Source organism: Emydura macquarii, unplaced genomic scaffold, assembly GCF_026122565.2.
Source record: "Emydura macquarii macquarii isolate MOO-44397 ecotype Brisbane River unplaced genomic scaffold, CSIRO-AGI_Emac_v2 contig_587, whole genome shotgun sequence".
Lineage (NCBI taxonomy): Eukaryota > Metazoa > Chordata > Testudines > Chelidae > Emydura > Emydura macquarii.
This window is the reverse complement of record NW_027130724.1, coordinates 14,012,040-14,029,446: the sequence shown is the minus strand read 5'-3', so window position 1 is coordinate 14,029,446 and position 17,407 is coordinate 14,012,040. Positions and strand designations below refer to the sequence as shown.

The window sequence follows — 17,407 nt, the reverse complement described above, 5'->3', positions numbered from 1 at the left end:
GCTATAGAAAAAACTGGAGTCAAGTTAAGGGGCTTAATTGATTTTGTTCCCTCCTTCAGTTTAAAAAGGAAATAATGGAAATTGTAAGACATGACAACTTTGCCGATTCAACCCACCCACAACATTGTGGCTCTTTTATGAAAATACCTTTATGTGAACTGCAGATAATGAGTAAACAGGGTAGTTCCAATTTTGGATTTGTGTAACGAGCCTGTTGTACGTCAAGACGTTCTCAGGCACAGCTGTGTGCATCAGCCCTTACAAACGGGCTTTTCTATCTGCTAGGACATTTGGGAACGTAACATAGACGTGAGCACCACTGGACCAAGGTGCCTCCTGGGAAAAACCTGCTAGACATGTTTGGGCCTGATCCTCCAGGGCAGTGTGTCTGTGTGCCTCAGCTGAAGTCCATATAGTAAGGGCCTAGTGTAATGAAGTGGAAGCTCAGGCCCTCTCTCTCCAAAAGTAATATACTGGCATTTTAGCCCTCAGTTTTTTCTCACAGAGTAATATCTAGTTTTGTATGAGTTCTGTTGTTGTGGCCAAAATTTACACAGATGAAACTTCCACTGATTTCAAAGTAGCTGAGCAGGTTTAACCTTTTCTCTGGGTAATTTTGTTTTCCTGAAGACAAAAGTCAATGCAGTGACTCTTCCCTACTAACACTTTACAAGAGACCTCCAAAGGCAGGTATCTGAATCTTGGTTGCTTTGCTCATTGATATAAGGTTGATGTGATGGGAAGGCTCAGTACTTATAATATTTAAGTATGGGAGAAATGAGGTCATTGGTTAATCCTCATTTGCTGTCACATCTTGGAGATCCCAGGCTGACTCACCTGTTTTTCTGTATAAAGGGACTTTCCCAGGGAAGCAGCTGGTCCTCAGTGGAGGAAGTATGGCAGCAGGGAGAGGTAACTGGTGCAGCAACTTTCAGACACGACGTAGGAACAAGCTCGCTCTCCATTTCAGAGCATTTGAAATTGCTGTCGTCTTGATTTGCTACTGGTTTGGAAAACATGATGATGATAAAGGAAAACTAAATGCTGACAGTGGTACATTAGGCAGCTGGCAGACAGACTGCATCGTTTCCAAGCACTTGGTGAAGATAAAAATATTTTCTTGTGGATGCTTAGCTGCTCGTAGAGTCATTCTCCTTTTCTTTCTAGACAGTACCTTCAGCTATGTGGATCTTAAGAAATATGTTCAGCCCAGTGATCTTGTCCAATTGTGGAGTGTGTTGTCTGGTGGACCCAATACAGCTTTACTTTTGAGAAGCGAATCAGAGATTTTGTTGGTAATGGACAGTAAGGCCGCTTCATTTCAAGTTCCAAGAAAGAATTTGAAACTGGTTGCTCCTACTCTGCGACTTTAAAGAAGCAGACCACACCCATTTCCCTGTCGACTGCTGGTAACTTTCAGCTAACCTGAACTCTGCTACTGAATGCACTGGAAGTGAATCTGTCAGATTCAGTGGTAGGGCTTTCAGTTAGTGTTGTTCCTGTTAACCATTAATGCCAAGTTCCTCCCTTTATACATACAGAAGAGACAGAGCTTTGACAGACACAGAGAGAGTGTGTTCCATTTGTTGCTTGAGGAGTGGAGTAGTAGGATTCCAAGAACACAGCAGGACGTACCCATCGAAGAGGGTGAAATCCCTACTCATTTTTGTTCCTCATTGTTGCAAGATGATTGATTAGAACTTCAAACTAAGTTTGGAACCTGTATGACCAGTTAAGGTCAAAGTGTGCGACGGTGGCATTTAAAATGTGTGACAAAGATGTCAGGTAAGGAAGAGAAATAGAAGGGAAGGGAGAGAAGCTTGAAATTCTGTAAGACTGATTTCTTTAGATATATAGCATTTTCTACAACCAGTTTCATAGTTCAGCCTGCCTGGTGTCCATAATCTATACTAGCATGCAGGGATATAACACCAGAGCTGTGATGGTCAGAGGTACAATAATTTTAAAAGTTGACATGTTGCATGTTATGTGCAACACATGGGATCTGTGTGGGGCTACAACCCACTAGAAACTTGGCATATTGGCAATTGTAGGCACTGTTCACAGTCTGAGAAAGCAAGGTCTGTTAGCAAAGACTTTTCTCCCCTTCATACTCACTGCTGACTTCCAGAATTAAATGGGAGTATATACCCTATACCAATGCATACCCTGCATTCCACTATGCCCCTGGAGATAGGTTTCAGTTCAAAAGGAATGACATGATCTATAATCCTGTACAGGTGTATGCTTTTGACCCACCTAAGCTAAATTCAGCTCTGGTGAAAGCAGGTGCTAGTTCACTGCCTTAGAAGGTGCTGCACTCATGCTAGGGCTCCAGTTTGCTCACAGGGACTTAGTTCTCTATTCTGGCTAGTAGCGCTCGAATGGAAGCCCAGCATTAAAGACTCTGTTGCTTCCAAGCTCTTCTATGCTGCATTGGATTTGGTGCCCGTTTTTCTTTTTTTTTTAAGTGTTGTAAGAAATTCACCTTCTGGGATGGAAGACAGCTTGGGTCTCTTTCATTCAGATTGTCATCGAATGACTAGCAAGAATTGATGGGACTGTTTTTAAATATACACCAATATTGTGAGCCAAGCTCTGTGCGGTAGTGAGGCATTAACGTGCAGCCAGAAATTGGTCTTGAATTTGTTGTTCCAAGCATTTACTAGAGGAGATTCAGTTTTTAGTCTTGTTAAATCGAATTTGTTGTTGTTTGTTTTGTTTTTAGAGAGCAAAGTTGAAAGGTTTTGATGCAAGCTTTTCATTGCTCCCCATCCCTATGTTCACTTGCTGGCACTATCTAATGTCTTTCAAATAATCTTCATTTTTTTGGCCTAGTCTGATGCTATCAACATGTCTTCCTGTATGGACATGAAGGTATGTCTCTAGCTGTGTTCCGAATAAAAGTGTATTATGGAAATACGTTCTCTCTTCTAGCTGCGCCCGCATACTGTGTTCTGAAGTATTATATATTGAAACATCAGTCTCATTAACTTTTTCCACACTTTTGTTCTATGACAATGGGAAGTGCACTATTTTCTTTCTCCAAATTATTATAATGTGCAAATTCCCACAGAAAAACAGAAGATAGACACACACCGGCCAGCTTCTTACAAAATCTAATAGGCCAACAGAAGAGTGTAAAAGTAAATCCACAGCTTTATAAGAAGCCAAAGCATCAGAAGAATGAAGCATTCATAAAGATATCCTCAAATATTATCCCGCTTCCAGCATTAGTTTCAGATACAATTATTCCTGGATATGTAGAGATGAGAATTGCTTTGAAGGCTCATTCCAACGTGGTGAGTTATGTGCCTGTTTTCTCTATACCTATATCCTATTAACATCTACCTTACAAGTGGGATTTTCAAAAGCACACAGCATTGACCTAACTCTCCTCTCACTGACATCATTGAGAAAACTCTTGTTGACTTCAGTGGGAGCAGAGATAAGCCAATGCTGAGAAATCTATCCTACTATCCCATGTTATCCGGTAGTGTGCATGGTACTCAGTGAAATGGGGTTGCTTATTGCTGCTGTACTAAAATACTAGTTCCAAATTAGGGGCAGATCCAGCTTCCAATGAAGTCAATGGAAAAATGCTCATCAATTTCAGTGGGAGTTGGATTTGGCCTGGAGTATGTTATTATGTAAATGATTGTGACAATGACAGGTCTAGTGAATCATTCATAACAAATTATTTATTTAATGAGTTTTACTTTATTTTGTCTGTTAATGTTTTGTCTGCAAACAGATTGCAAAATTCTTTGATTTATTCATTATTGCAAAGTATTTGCAAGTTTCTTATTAGATAACTCTTTTACAAAATTTGCTAAAAAAAAAAATTTTCTTTAGTAAATAATCGATCTTGGCCTGCAGGTTATTTGTGGCTTCTGAATATTCACTTACTGCATGGCACATTTCCTTATTATTTCACATATGTCACTAAACAACACCAAGTGAAAAATAACTTTTACAATCAAGTATATCATCCTAATTTAATTTTTGGTGAATATTAAAAATTTGGCAAAAAATTCACTTTTTCATGAATGATCACCTAGTGAAAATCAAGGGCCTGATTCTTCTTTCACTTATTAATAGCTTTATGCCAGTGTATCTTCAATTACTTCTATGGGTTTATGCCTGATTTACACCAGTATAAATCAGAGGAGAATACTACCCCAATTCCTCAAAAATTGCAGAAAATGTAGAAAAAAGGGGTTCGCACATGAAGTGGAATAAAAATTCACTCTTAAATTCAAACAAATATTTGTAGACAGCTTCTTCTTCAGTTTGTACAGCTCTGGACAGGATGTTAAATATAACAAAAGGTTACAGTTCTAGCTGTATGTTCTAGTTCTAGTTCTAGCCTGTTCTAGCTGTAATTTATTCTGTATTCAACAAGAATTTGATTAAGATCATGGTCATTAGTGATAGGACAGACGTATTCAGTCAAGTCTATCCTTTTGCAAGGGCAGGGTACAGTAACCAAAGAGATGCCCTATTAAATATGATTAAATAGAATAAATTCAAACCTTTATTTTGTTTTATTACTTCTGGGTATTTCTGTTGTCCTCATCACCATAGTACCTACAAAAATATATTATACACAGTGTCTGTGGTTTGCTGTATGTAACTGCATAGGTTTTAAATAAATCACAGTTCATAAAATAGTACAATGCACACGTGAACTGTGATTTGTAACCTATAGACTTAGAAAAATCAGCCCTGTAGCCGAGGCTGGGCCATAGCCTTTTGTGTCTGTCTGTCTGTCTATATACCAGTTTTGTTGGAAAAAGTTGAACAGCTTTTCTCTTTATCTCCTCACAGCTGGTGTACGAAGTGGGATTGATTACCCTGCAGCATGTTCCTGACCTTTGAAGAGATAGTAAGTTTTCGTAATGTCTTCTTTTCCTCTTCCTCCTCCTCCCCGCCCTTCGGAACCTGCACTGTCCAGGCACAGTTCTCTAATCAAATGCTTTCTCTTTTCTAGTTTCAGGTGTTGAGAAAGATCCTGCTCCTGGTTTTGTTCTTTTGGTTGTTTATATAAAAGCCATGTATCCCAGGATAATTACTCTAGTTTCTCCTGTTGAAATACAGTATTGTTGTTAGTGTCAGCTGTGTTCATTTTTAAAAATGGTAACGATTGCTAGAAAAGTGGCTTTTGATCATCCTTGAAGTCCATGAGATTCTGGGAGCAATGTGGGTGGGGAATTGCACTGGATGAATCACTTGAATTATTGGTAGCTCAGAGATGGTCAGTATGTTGGTCTGATCTACTAAGGGCAAAGGTGTGCAGATATACGCTCCAAACAAAGCCAGAGAGGAAAGGCTACTGTGCATCTTTAGATGTGTTATTGTAATAAGTAAAGCAAAACAATAATAAACAGAAAACTCTCTTTACGCCAGGTTTATGTTGTTTCATTTTTAACTATAGTAACAGCTTTATTAAAAGGCTTCCCTCTATATTGTGTAATTCTATTACAGTCTTATGATATGAAACATGTTTACTGTATGCCACTGTTTTAGAGTTTTGTTTACACAGGAGAAATCTGCACAAAGTTGACTGTGCTATGACTGATGTTTGCAGAAGAGTGACCCTAGACGCAAGGCCGAATGATTAAATGTGAGAATGGGTTCTCCAAGAGATCTAGACACAATAGGCATACAGTTTAAAAATTGGGATTGCTCTCTCCTCCTCCTCCCCCAACCACATATGTAGGTAACACATATGAAAGTAACCACATATGTAGGTAACATATATGTTGCTATAAGACAGGAGCAGTGTATGAAGTTCAAGTGTTTCACAGTCACAAAGAGCTGGTTCACAAATGTAACATTCAGACAGGGCTAGTGCTTGAGGCTGAAATCTACTGGAATCCAATAGGGCTGGTGCATCTTGCTCTGTTGTGCTGGGATTCATTTTTTGCCCATGTAGTGCAGTGACCGCCCAGAAGTGGCACAGATATTTACAGTGCTAGTCTCTTGTGACGTGTTACATTTTCTCACTGTACCCCGCTGTCTCAGCCTTCCAATCTGCTCATGTGTGACAGGTGACTGAAATGTAGACCACCCGCATTTTATTTCATGTTGCACCATAATTAAGAGATGGTTAATAGTTTTTAACTGTGGAATATGTTCTGGGGACGTTTTCTCACGATGTGAATTAAGTAAACCTGTTTATAAAAAGAAAATGGGAAAAAAAACCAATTAAATCATGAGGAACCACAGGCTATGGCTACACTGATGGCGGCAAAGTTGCCGCCGTCAGATCGATTTCTCAGTGAAGACCCGCTCAGTCAATCCAGAAATCGATGTATTAAAACCATCTTTACAAGTGGCGTAGCGCTGCGTCGACGGGAATGCGGTTCCTGTCGGTGCAGTGCAGTGAAGACGGCGCGCAGAAGAGGAGCAGAGAAGTCGATGGAAGTTACGTACGTTTTTTGCGTAGCTTGCGTAACTCCCGTCAACTGCCACCGAATCTTGGAGGTAAGTGTAGACAGGGTCACAGAAGGAGTGTAAGGACACCCCATATGAATCATCAACAGTGTTTGAACTATCAACCCTCAGGTCTCCAACACAGACCTCTGGCCTAAAGAAATAACTGTTCTTCTCTATGTAGATCAGTATTAAAGGGGATTTGACACATACTTTACCAGTGTGCTACACAACTATTTGCTAGACACCAGTACGGTGTTGGGGATTAGGATTCCTGGGCTCTATTCCTGTCTCTGGTAGGGGTGTGTGGTCTAATAGTTAAAGTCGCAGTTACAGATAGGCTAGCCAAGCCATAGATCTGGCGCATTTATTCTGAAAAGCAGCATGCTGGAGTAGATGAGACTTGGCACTGCCATATTAGAGAGTGGGGCAAACTGCTGGCTGCATTGAAATCAATGGAACAGCTCCCATTGACTTCCATGGAGCCAAGATTTCACCCTTGGGTGCTAGTCCCAGCTCTACCTGAAGTGACCTTCTACTGCCTTGCAGTTAGTTAACTTATTTGTAAAACAGAAGAAATGATAATTGAGTGTCTTCTAGAGTATGGTCGGGGGCTTTGCTCAGCAATAATGTCTTGGAGTGCTACGAAATATAAATCGCAGTCAGCCGAAGTGAGACTAGGACTCCTGGTTTCCAACTCAGTACAGATTTTGTATAGCTACAGAGTATTTGAAGAGAATGTAGCCTGACTGTGGTACATTGCCTGATGTGGTGGGGCAGCAGAAAAGGGATCCTGATTCAGCCTCTGGTCTGTTTAGATAGGGTCCCAGCTTACTTTCTGAATATAGAGCTCCTTCAGATGTGTAAAAAACCAAGCATCACTGTGTATAAAAAGCATTGTGCCCTTTTCAAATGTGATTAATATAAACGTAGAACATTTGCTGGATCTGATTGATTTTAATAGGAGTTGCAAAGCTCCAGCAGAATTGGTCCCAAAGAGTTCATTTCCTTAAGACCCTGGGGCAAATAAACAAACACACAGGAAAGTCACCAATGTTGTGAAAAGATGAAACCTGAGAGCAACCATGCACATGAGGGCTCTGAACAAACCTGTTTTAGACATGCCTGTTACACAAACAACTTTCAAAGACCCATAAGTCTTAAGAAAAAGGTTGATAACTTGTGGGTTCTGCCTCATTTAAAGAAAACATGAACTCATTTGCAGTGTTCAACCCCCTATACAATTAAGAGTTAGTAGGAAAGAAAGACAAAAACCAAAGAAACTAAAAGAAGGATGTGACTCAGGTACTTTATGCAAAGCAATTCCAAGAATGGTGTCATTAAAGATAAAAAACACAGCTATAAGAAAATACATTGTATGAGCCAATATTATTCAGAATAAACCTTAAGAAAAAGAAAAGGAACAAAAAGCAGCTAGGAAGCGGTGTTTCAATTTTTAATGTTGCATAACAGATTTGTGTAGAAAAACACCAGTTGGTACATTGTTCTTTCGGAAAATGGGGAATTACTATGTTTTTGATATTTCAAATAGCTGTGATTTTTTTCATATGGGAAGTCATCTTCTAATCGTTATGAAGGAAAGCATCAGTTTGGTCCACCAAAATATTCTGAGCCAGATTCTCTGTTATCCTGTACCTTGTGTAGTCCTTTAGTGTAGTCCTTCAGTGCAAAGTGGGTGAAAAATTCTGATTCAGCAGTGTTTGAAACTCACCTTGCAGTGATGAGAAAGACTATACGAAGTACAGGCCCTGCAATTCTAGATAATTTCAGAATTCTCCATTCCCTATTTCCTCAGTTTAGAATGTACTTGGTAAAAGGTATTCAGAGTATGTCTAGCTAGTGCAGAGTGCCCCTGAGATTTATTCTTTATGATTTACCATTCACAAAATAGTCAGAAATCATCTGTAGTCTCTCTCTATTTTTTTGGATAGAGTTTGATTTGCTTTTTTTTTTTATAGTCATTGCACATTGTCAGGCCCTAGATATTTGCTTTAGGAATCCAACTTGAAGGATGCGGAATCTAATTCACCAACCCCCATTTTTCTGCAGATCTTTACAATTGTAGAGCCTGATTGTTTTCCTATGCTATTAACTCAGTGAAGTAGCTCCTGAATTGCACGGATGTGAGAGGAAAATCAAGGCACAGAATGATTGCAGTCAGCTGAGTTCCTATGGGTTTTTCTCAACAAAAAATGATTATAAAGATTCAGCAAATGTATTCGAAGGGCTTTGCATCAACAGAAATTCATCACAGAGTTTTAACAGGGTTTGGTCCCACAGCCTCACGTGCACAGAGCTCTGAGTGAAGGAGCTGGAACTTCTTCCAATGTCATGTAGAATTCTGCAGAATCCATTTAGTCAGTGAGTTGGTTTTGCTGTTCCAAAGCCTTAGTTAGCAGCCTGTTTATTTTGTTGATAGTTGTGATAAGGTCTAGGAGTTTTTACTTCAGGGGAGCTAAACAAAACTTTCAGGAGAATTTTGATTTCCAGAGAACACACTGCAAATGGCCTTTGATTTTTTTTTTGAAAAGCCGTGCAACCCTCACCCATGCCAATCAGTTAGCTCTTTTTTGCCTCCTCTGTTTATATCTGCTGGGATTTTTTCCATCAATAACATATGGTCTGTCTTTCCCATGTGTTCTCCTATGAGTTATTCTGTTCTAAGTATTTGTCTTATTATGCAAAAATACTTTCAACTTTGGAAATTGTCTTTTGTTTTCCTTTTGGCCCCAAGTCAAAGTCAGCCCTGGGAGAGGAAGTTATCCAAAGGGAGCGTTGTCAGAGATTCTGATGTATATGCCTGTAAAGCTCTCAAAAGCAACAATTGGCCTTTGGGGAAGGGAGATTATTGTTTTGCCGCTTGCATCATTTCCATTTCAGAGAAAGGGCAAGATACAACAAGTTTTACTTTTTGCTTCATGAACAAGTCAAAGCAGCTTGAAAATGACCTTATTACACCAGCCCCACCTTTGGGTGAGAAAAGTTCACATCCTGTACTCTTAATAACTGTCTTTAGGTTAATAAACTCGAGTATGCATTCATCTATTTTAGGTATTTATAGAATGTCAGTAGTCTATATTCTCTGTCGGAATGTCTGAACATAGTAATATGAAGGTTTAGCTGTCAAACCAAATAGATATAAGGCCTGGTTCTCAGTTGCACTGAAGTTCCTTAACAATTACCCACGTCCTAAGGCCCCTTTACACGGCCATTGTTAAGGAGCTTTAGTGTAATTGAGGATTGAAGCCATCATCTTTGATATGGTATCCATGGATTTGTGAATATAGCAGTCAGTGCAAATGCAGCAAGTTGTTGGTATCTGTAAATAAATTGTACAGATTCAAAATATTTGCAGCATGTCGATTCCTGCTGGAGCCTGCAAAATGTTCATCAGGGACTTTACATGGCACACAGATTGCTACTGGTTATGTGTTTGCCACTCAAACTAACTGCCCCAACATGACTGCCTTGGTTTACACTATGCAGTGTTGTAGCTGCGTCGGTCTCAAGCTATGAGAGAGACAAAGTGGGTGAAGTAATACCTTTTATTGGATCAACTTCTGTTAGTGAGAGAGACAAGCTTCCAAGATACACAGCGCTCTTCTTCAGGGCTGGGAAATGTACTCAGAGTGTTACAACTAAATACAAGTTGGGACACATTGTTTAGCATGAGTAGTTGATACGTATTTCAAGGGAGCATTCAATTTGAAGTGGTTTAAACTGAATTTTGTTGCTATGACAGTCAGTGCCGCTGCCAAAGAGGTAGGAAATTTGGAGGTAGGAAACTTGCCCAGGGAGACGTAAGGGTGGTGGAGATAAAAGAACAGTGTGAGATGCAAATGATGTTGAAACTTTGTTATGGATCTTTTCTGTCTAATAGATTTGTCTCATAATCCATCTCAAAGGCAGCATCTAGTTCACGGTGTGTTTGCTGGTTAGCTAAAAGAAGCCTGCTTCTAGTTTTTGTGGGGGAGGGGAGGATGGGGGAAATCACTCATCATTCTTGCAGAAATGGAGAGAGAGAAGAATTCACTGACAAAAATATTCCTCTATAGTAGGCTCATTGCTTCAGCCATAATTTATTCCTGCTTCAGTCACTCACATTCTTTTTTGCAGCTGGGTTTAGGAGACCTATTTTTACTAGTATGGCCGGGGGCAGGTCGTACCGTAATAGCGATCACCACTGGTAACCCCTGTTTGTGTTCCTTTAGTTCTTATTTTTATAACATTGTTGATTAGTATTGTAAGCTTCTATAGGCATGTGTTTGGCCCTGACCCTTGGGCTGTTTTTCAGGAGGTGTTCATTTGCTGAACAATTTCCTAGCTACGGTGCCCATAGCAGAGGGAGAATATATGAGCAACATGATACCCTGCTAGTTGAGTTTTGACTTAACTTCTTAGTATTTGCTCTTCTAAAAAGTTTAGTTTTTTAGCTAACACTGCTAGCAATGTTAGAGCACTGGTTTTAATCTGCAAGCTTAAATGTTTTACTACTTATCCTCTCTCTACTGCCTGTGCTGTCCAATTCCATGGTAGTTCTGTGGGAATCAATGGCACATGAAACCACTTAAAGCCAATAATCCATTGACAACAATGGAACATCCCACTATATATGGTATACTGGCACCAGTAAACAGATTAATACATTGTAGATTATTGTCAATTTAAAATCTTGTGAGGGCTTTAGCATTTTCTCATAATGGGTCAGATGCTGGCATCCTCATTCATGCTGAGTAGCACCTTATATCATAGGTAACCCATGGTAAAACCAGGTTTTGCAACTAGTGGGGGCAGGGCTGCACAAGGAGCTTTGGGGACTTAGAGAAAAATCTGAAACTGAGGCCCCCCAATCCTTCAAAAAAATTCTCACTGAGGGGAGGCAGAGGGTGGGGTTGTAGAGTGAACTCTGTCATGTGATCCCACCTAACATGTCTCAATGCCCAGAGTGGGGAGGGGCCCAGCCCTGCGGGACAACAGCCGCCACTTCCAGGTGTGTGCAGGGTGGGGCTCACTCTCCAGCCCCATGTGAAAATTCATGTTCTACGCATCCTTTGAACAGGTGCCACCCATACACTTAAAAGCCGCTGCGGGGGCAGTCATCCTCTGTGCCCTTATTAAGGTAACCACACTGAAATCAGAGGAGCTGCTGTGGACTAAAGTGCTACTCAACTGGATTAAGGGCTGGTTTACACTGAAACTTTACATTAGCATAGCTACATCTCTCAGGGGTGTGAAAAATTTACACCTCTGACAGAGGTAGTAAAGTCAATCTAACCCCAGTATGTTGTAGATAGTGCTAGGTCCATGGAAGGATTCTTTCTTTGATCTAGGCTATGTCTACACTGCAGCGCTAATTCAAATTAGCTTAATTCGACTTTCAGCAGCCGATTTATAGAAATTGCAGCAGAGTGTACACACTACGCTGTTTGCGCTGGTCTCTTGCATTCACACTGGCCAGCCTTAATTCGAATTAGAAAGCAGTGCAATGCGGGTAGCTATCCCACAGTGTGACTAGCCACGGTGGCTGTTGGAACAAGGGTCATTGTCCCAGGATGCATCGCTACTTCCCCCCCTTTCTCCCCCCACACAAATAGGAAAAGGATTTCCGTGCCATTTTTTTAATCCCAGCGATCACCATTGCTGCAGAGACATAGAGCCAGCTGAACTCTGCACTATAATTCTGATCGTGACAAATACATCGTGGCTTATCATGGAGTACTTTAGAAATAGAGCAAAAAGGCGAAGCAGGTACTACACCTATGCCACCGTGGTTGCCCTGCTACAGGCCATCGAGCGGAACAATTCCCGATTGCTGCAGGCTGTAATGCATCATCTGCAGTCTGTGGACCGCAGGTTCTGGTGCAGGGAAACAAGCACAGACTGGTGGGACCGCATTGTTATGCAGCTGTGGGATGATGATCAGTGGTTGCAAAACTTTTGTATGCGAAAGGCAACTTTCCTCAAACTGTGCTTGGAGCTGTCACAATCCCTGAAGCGCGTGAACACTCGCTTGAGACAAGCTCTGACGGTGGAGAAGAGAGTCGCCATCACTCTGTGGAAGCTGGCAACCCCCAACTGTTACTGCTCAGTTGGGAATCAATTTGGAGTTGATAAATCTACAGTGGGCATAGCCGTGAATCAAGTGTACAGGGCCATCAATAGACGTCTGCTACGAAGGCTAGTGACTTTGGGAAGTGTGCAGGACATAGTGGAGGGGTTTGCCATGATGGCCTTCCCAAACTGCAGGGAGGAGGGGGGGCATTGATGGGATGTACATCCCCATCTTAACGCCTGCACACCTGGCAACCGAGTACATAAACCACAAGGGGTACTTTTCCTTGGTCCTGCAGGGGTTTGTGGATCATAGGGGTCATTTCACAGACATCAATGTGGGGTGGTCTGGGAAAGTGCATGATACTCGTGTATTTCGTAACTCGGGGCTGTTCTCTAAGATGCAGGCAGGCACTTTCTTCCCTGACCAAAAAATTGATATCAGGGGGGTGGAAATGCCCATAATGATCCTGGGGGATCCTGCTTACCCCTTGCTTCCTTGGCTAATGAAGTCGTACACCAGTCCCCTTGACAGTGACAAGGAGTGTTTTAATAAGAGGTTAAGCAGTTGCAGAATGGTTGTAGATTGTGCCTTTGGGCGTTTAAAGGGTAGATGGAGGAGTCTCCTCACCAGGCTGGACATGAGTGAGAAGTACCTCCCTTCTGTGATATCTGCTTGCTGTGTTCTTCATAATGTGTCTGAAGCCAAGGGGGAAGATTCCCCCAGTGTTGGGCTGTGGAGGCAGAAAGACTGGCCGCCAATTACGAGCAGCCAGATGCCAGCACTATGAGGAGAGCTAACCGCGGAGCACTTTGCAATGAGATGCAGGACTGATTTCTGTTCAGGTATGTTGTTTGCCTTTGATGATCCCCTCCCCCCTTCCAATCCCCCTTCGATATCTGTGGCTGCCAAATCCCTCCTGAACAAGATATAATTTAATAAAGAAACGTTTTGGAATTATGCAAAACTTTATTTTTTAACATTCAAGTCTTGGGGGAAGAGGAGGGAGCTGAGGGTTCATTCACTGTCTCCAGGGGTAGGATGGTAGCTTGTTGGGGTGGAGGAGAGCACATACTGCATCCTGGATAATCTCCTCTGAGACCTCGTGGGGGCGGGGGAGGTGGAGGGCGGCATAGCCCTCGGTTGAGGATCCTTATGGAGGGGCTGCAGCAGGACTCTGTCCTGTCTCCGCTCCTCCTGAAGGTCCACAAGACGCCGGAGCATTTCTGACTAGTCCCGCAGGAGTCGCAGCATCTCCTGCGTGGTGCTGCGATCGGTCTCCTGCATTTGTCTGTGAGTGTCCGTGACCCTGTCCATGCTCTGGGACAAGGTCAGCCTTCAAGCTCTTTGTTCTGTCTCTGCGGCTGATGAGGCGTTCATGAGCTCAGAAAACATGTCATCTCTGCTTTTTTTTTTTTTTTTTTTTTCCTTTTTCTAATCTGAGACAGTCTGTCTGCAGCAGTTCTTAAGGGTCGGTTCACTGCCGAGGTGTCTACAGAATGAAAGAAAAATAACAAGGGAGCCACAGTTAGCATAATGAAGAAACTGATAGAAATGTAACAATTTCAATAATGAGAACATGAAACAATGTAGCAAATGATTTCCTCTCTGCTTGTATTTCAAACCCTTACAGAGAGCAACTGCGGACAGTGTGGTGGGTGGGGGGAGACAATGCTTAAAACACAGGAAGCCATGATGCTGGCTAACTTGATTGCAAAGAAGAATCCTACCATGGAGGCAGGAACAAAGCAGCCTCCCCTGAAAAGTTTTTCCAGGCGAGGGAGGGATATCAGATTACATACATTAAATTTTCTATGTGATATCAACTGATGATAAACGTAGCATTTCTCAACACACAAAAAAACTGAGCCCTGGGTTACCACCCAGTACAGCCAATAAAACGCCTGAGATCCCCTACAAGCCCCCCACACCCAATGTACAAGGACAGAAATGCTAATAAGAAAGAAAACTCACCAGATGTGCCTTCCATGGGATCATTTGTGCTGTCCTGTGTGCTGGTGGACTAGAGGTCAGGAATAAGTCCTGACTTTGTGGGCGAACGGACACCCTGCTCTCCTGCACCCTGCTCTCTATAGCTTCCTCCTCCTCCTCTTCGTCCACAGAGTCCTCTCATTGATCATGGACTGTGACCGGGCAGAGGTATCGATGCTGTGGGGAGGCACCGTGGTGGGATCGCCACCTAGAATTGCATGCACCTCATCATAGAACCTGCATGTTTTGGGAGAGGAGCCAGAACGGCTGTTAGCTTCCTTGGCTTTCTGATATGACTGGCGCAGCTCCTTGATCTTCACCCGACACTGCTGAGCATCCCTCTGGTGTCCCTTCTCCAGCATGCCTTGTGATATCTTTCCATAAATGTCCAGATTCCTTCTGCTGGCTCTGAGCTGAGCCAGAACGGACTCCTCGCCCCACAGCCCGATGAGGTCTAAGACTCTGGTCGACTCCATGCTGGAGCGCGTTTGGGCTTTGCAGTAGCCATGCTAAGAACTGTGGCAAATTTCTCTCCACACTGGCAGCAAGCACAGGAAATGAGAATTCAAATTTTCCCGGGGCTTGAGGGGAGGGGACTTTTCCTGCTAATGTGACCACAGAGCAGCACAGCGCGACTGCCCAGAGCAGTCAAAATGGGGAATTATGGGATACATTCCAGAGGGCAATTAATTTGAATTAAGTCCCATTAGGTCTACACTGACACTAAATCGATTTACCAAATTTGAATTAGGCGCTACGCCACTTGCAGAGGTGGTCTTATTAAGTTGATTTTATAGGTACCTTAATTCGAATTAAGTGTAGACGCGGGTGTAATTAATTCGAATTAAGGGACTTTAAATCAACCTAAGATGCCAGTGTAGACCAGGCCTCTAGCTACTGCCTCTCAGGGAGGTGGATTAGCTACAGTGATGGGAGAACCCCTCCCATCTCTTTTCCTATCGCTGTAGTGAGTCTACACTGAAGCACTACAGTGGTACAGCTGTAGCATTTTAAGTGTAGACATAACCTAAGGAACCATGTTTCAGCTGGACATCTGCCCTGCCTCTCTGTTTGTGGGTTCAGAAATTGACTTCCCCATTTTTGTGTCTCCAAAATGAATTGTGAGAGCAAGTCTGAGTATTTGCTACATGATTTGAACCCATAATAAGGCCCAATTGTTTTCTGGATGCAGGTGCAGGTTTTTTGGTCACAGTTTATGCTTGCATGAGGAAAAGTGTTTGTCTGAAAATGTATCCCTAGGAATCTGATAACATATATCCTCTACAATAAGAGGCTTATTTCACTCACCTTTCAACTGATTGGAGGCTTACATTAGACAGATAAGAGACTCAGAGCACAGATAGGCTTATCTAACCACTCACAATAGAAACCCAGGGATTTGGGTTCTTTCCACCCTTCCGCTTGTCCAGATAACCTCATTGCACACCTCATCATCCTGTAAATCTGTACACCTCAGCCTTGTTTGCTCTGGTGCCAAACAGACTGAAAAATGTAGTGCCAACAGAGGTGTGGACTTTCCCCTTCACTGTAATGGAATGTTAATGTCAAATACATGTTCTGACTTCTTACAATCACTTTTTAAAGCAACTTTGTCCAGAGCAGAAGCCCTTCCAGCTTCGGGCAATGAAACTGAGTTATTAAACGTGGTCTATCATGAGATAGTTAATTAAGTTTTAAAACAATCTGGACCCTTTATCTGATACATATCCTTAATATGTATGGGGTCTATATTCTCAGGGGGTGAAAATCAGTGTAGCTTCAAGGACTTCAGTGGAGCTATGCTGACTTACGCCAGCGGAGGATCTGGCTCCAATATTCTAAACAGTACAGTGCATGGATTTACAGTCTTCAAATCTTTCCTTCCTGGAATTCCTCACCACCCCCCATGAATGCAGTAAAAGAGTTATCATGGGGGCTTGGGAGCCTTTCTTAAATTCAGTGCTCCACTGAATATTGCAGCTGTGGGGAAAGCTGCTGCAGATTTTTGCTAGTATTTGCTACAGATAGAGATCAGTAGATGCTGATTGGAACAATGATCTTTGTGTTAAGTCTCCATTCATTTGAACCAGGCCATATGTGTTGAAATACACTACTAGCCTACTTAAGGGTCACAGATGGTTCTGATTTTATTAGGGTTGCTCTGATTTAGATTAGATTGCCTTGGTTCAAATGGCAAAATGCTCAGAGGAAAAGCAGGGATCAGCACAAAACTGAATAAAATACTCAGCAGCAACCAAGCACACATGAACGAATCTTAGGAAAAAACTACACAGAACTATTGTGAACTTTCTAATGTAAACATTAGACTGAGGTGAAGGGATATTAACCACAGCAAACCAGGGAGGGACCCTTGCACTTTGTAGGTAAATGCCTTGCCTGGCTGTTGTACATGTTGAAAGGAGACATTTCCCGAATTAGTGAGATCTAGAAACTATCTGACATTCTAGGAAGATGAGGGTTGCAACACTGAAAGGATGTCAAGCAGCTTTTCCTGACATGTTGGGGCTGACCCTCTTCAATAGAATTTAATCTTTGGAGTAATTTATGAAGCTTCAGGGGAGTTACTGTGGTCCCTTGAAGTTGATACTGCTTATTCCTGTGGTCAGAGCAGGGCTCTGAGAATTAGGAATCCTTTGTTTTAGTCCCAGCTTTGCCACTGACTCCTCTTGTGTTCAGGGCAAGTCACTTAACCTCTCTGTGGCTGAGTTTATGCACTAGTATAGAATGTTGCTTAATAATAATGCTTATATAATGTTCATAAAGCACTTGTAGTCCTTGGATGAAAACTGCTACATAAGTGCAAATTATTATTATTGTTACAGTACCTGCCATAATGTATCGTCTTAATAAAACATGGGGACAGCTCCTTGGTCACCATACTGG

The 17,407-nt window shown here is 42.1% G+C and overlaps 1 protein-coding gene and 1 long non-coding RNA gene across 2 annotated transcripts in view; both read left to right on the top strand.

The window, feature by feature from the left end:
- The window catches only part of DENND2B (DENN domain containing 2B), a 163,904-nt gene that overhangs the window by 42,175 nt on the left and 104,322 nt on the right, over positions 1-17,407 (top strand). The window lies entirely within an intron of this gene.
- On the top strand, positions 3,029-5,389 carry LOC137148151 (uncharacterized). The gene is made up of 3 exons (XR_010918454.1): positions 3,029-3,302; positions 4,831-4,888; positions 4,994-5,389. It is a non-coding gene; the product is annotated as an uncharacterized lncRNA (long non-coding RNA).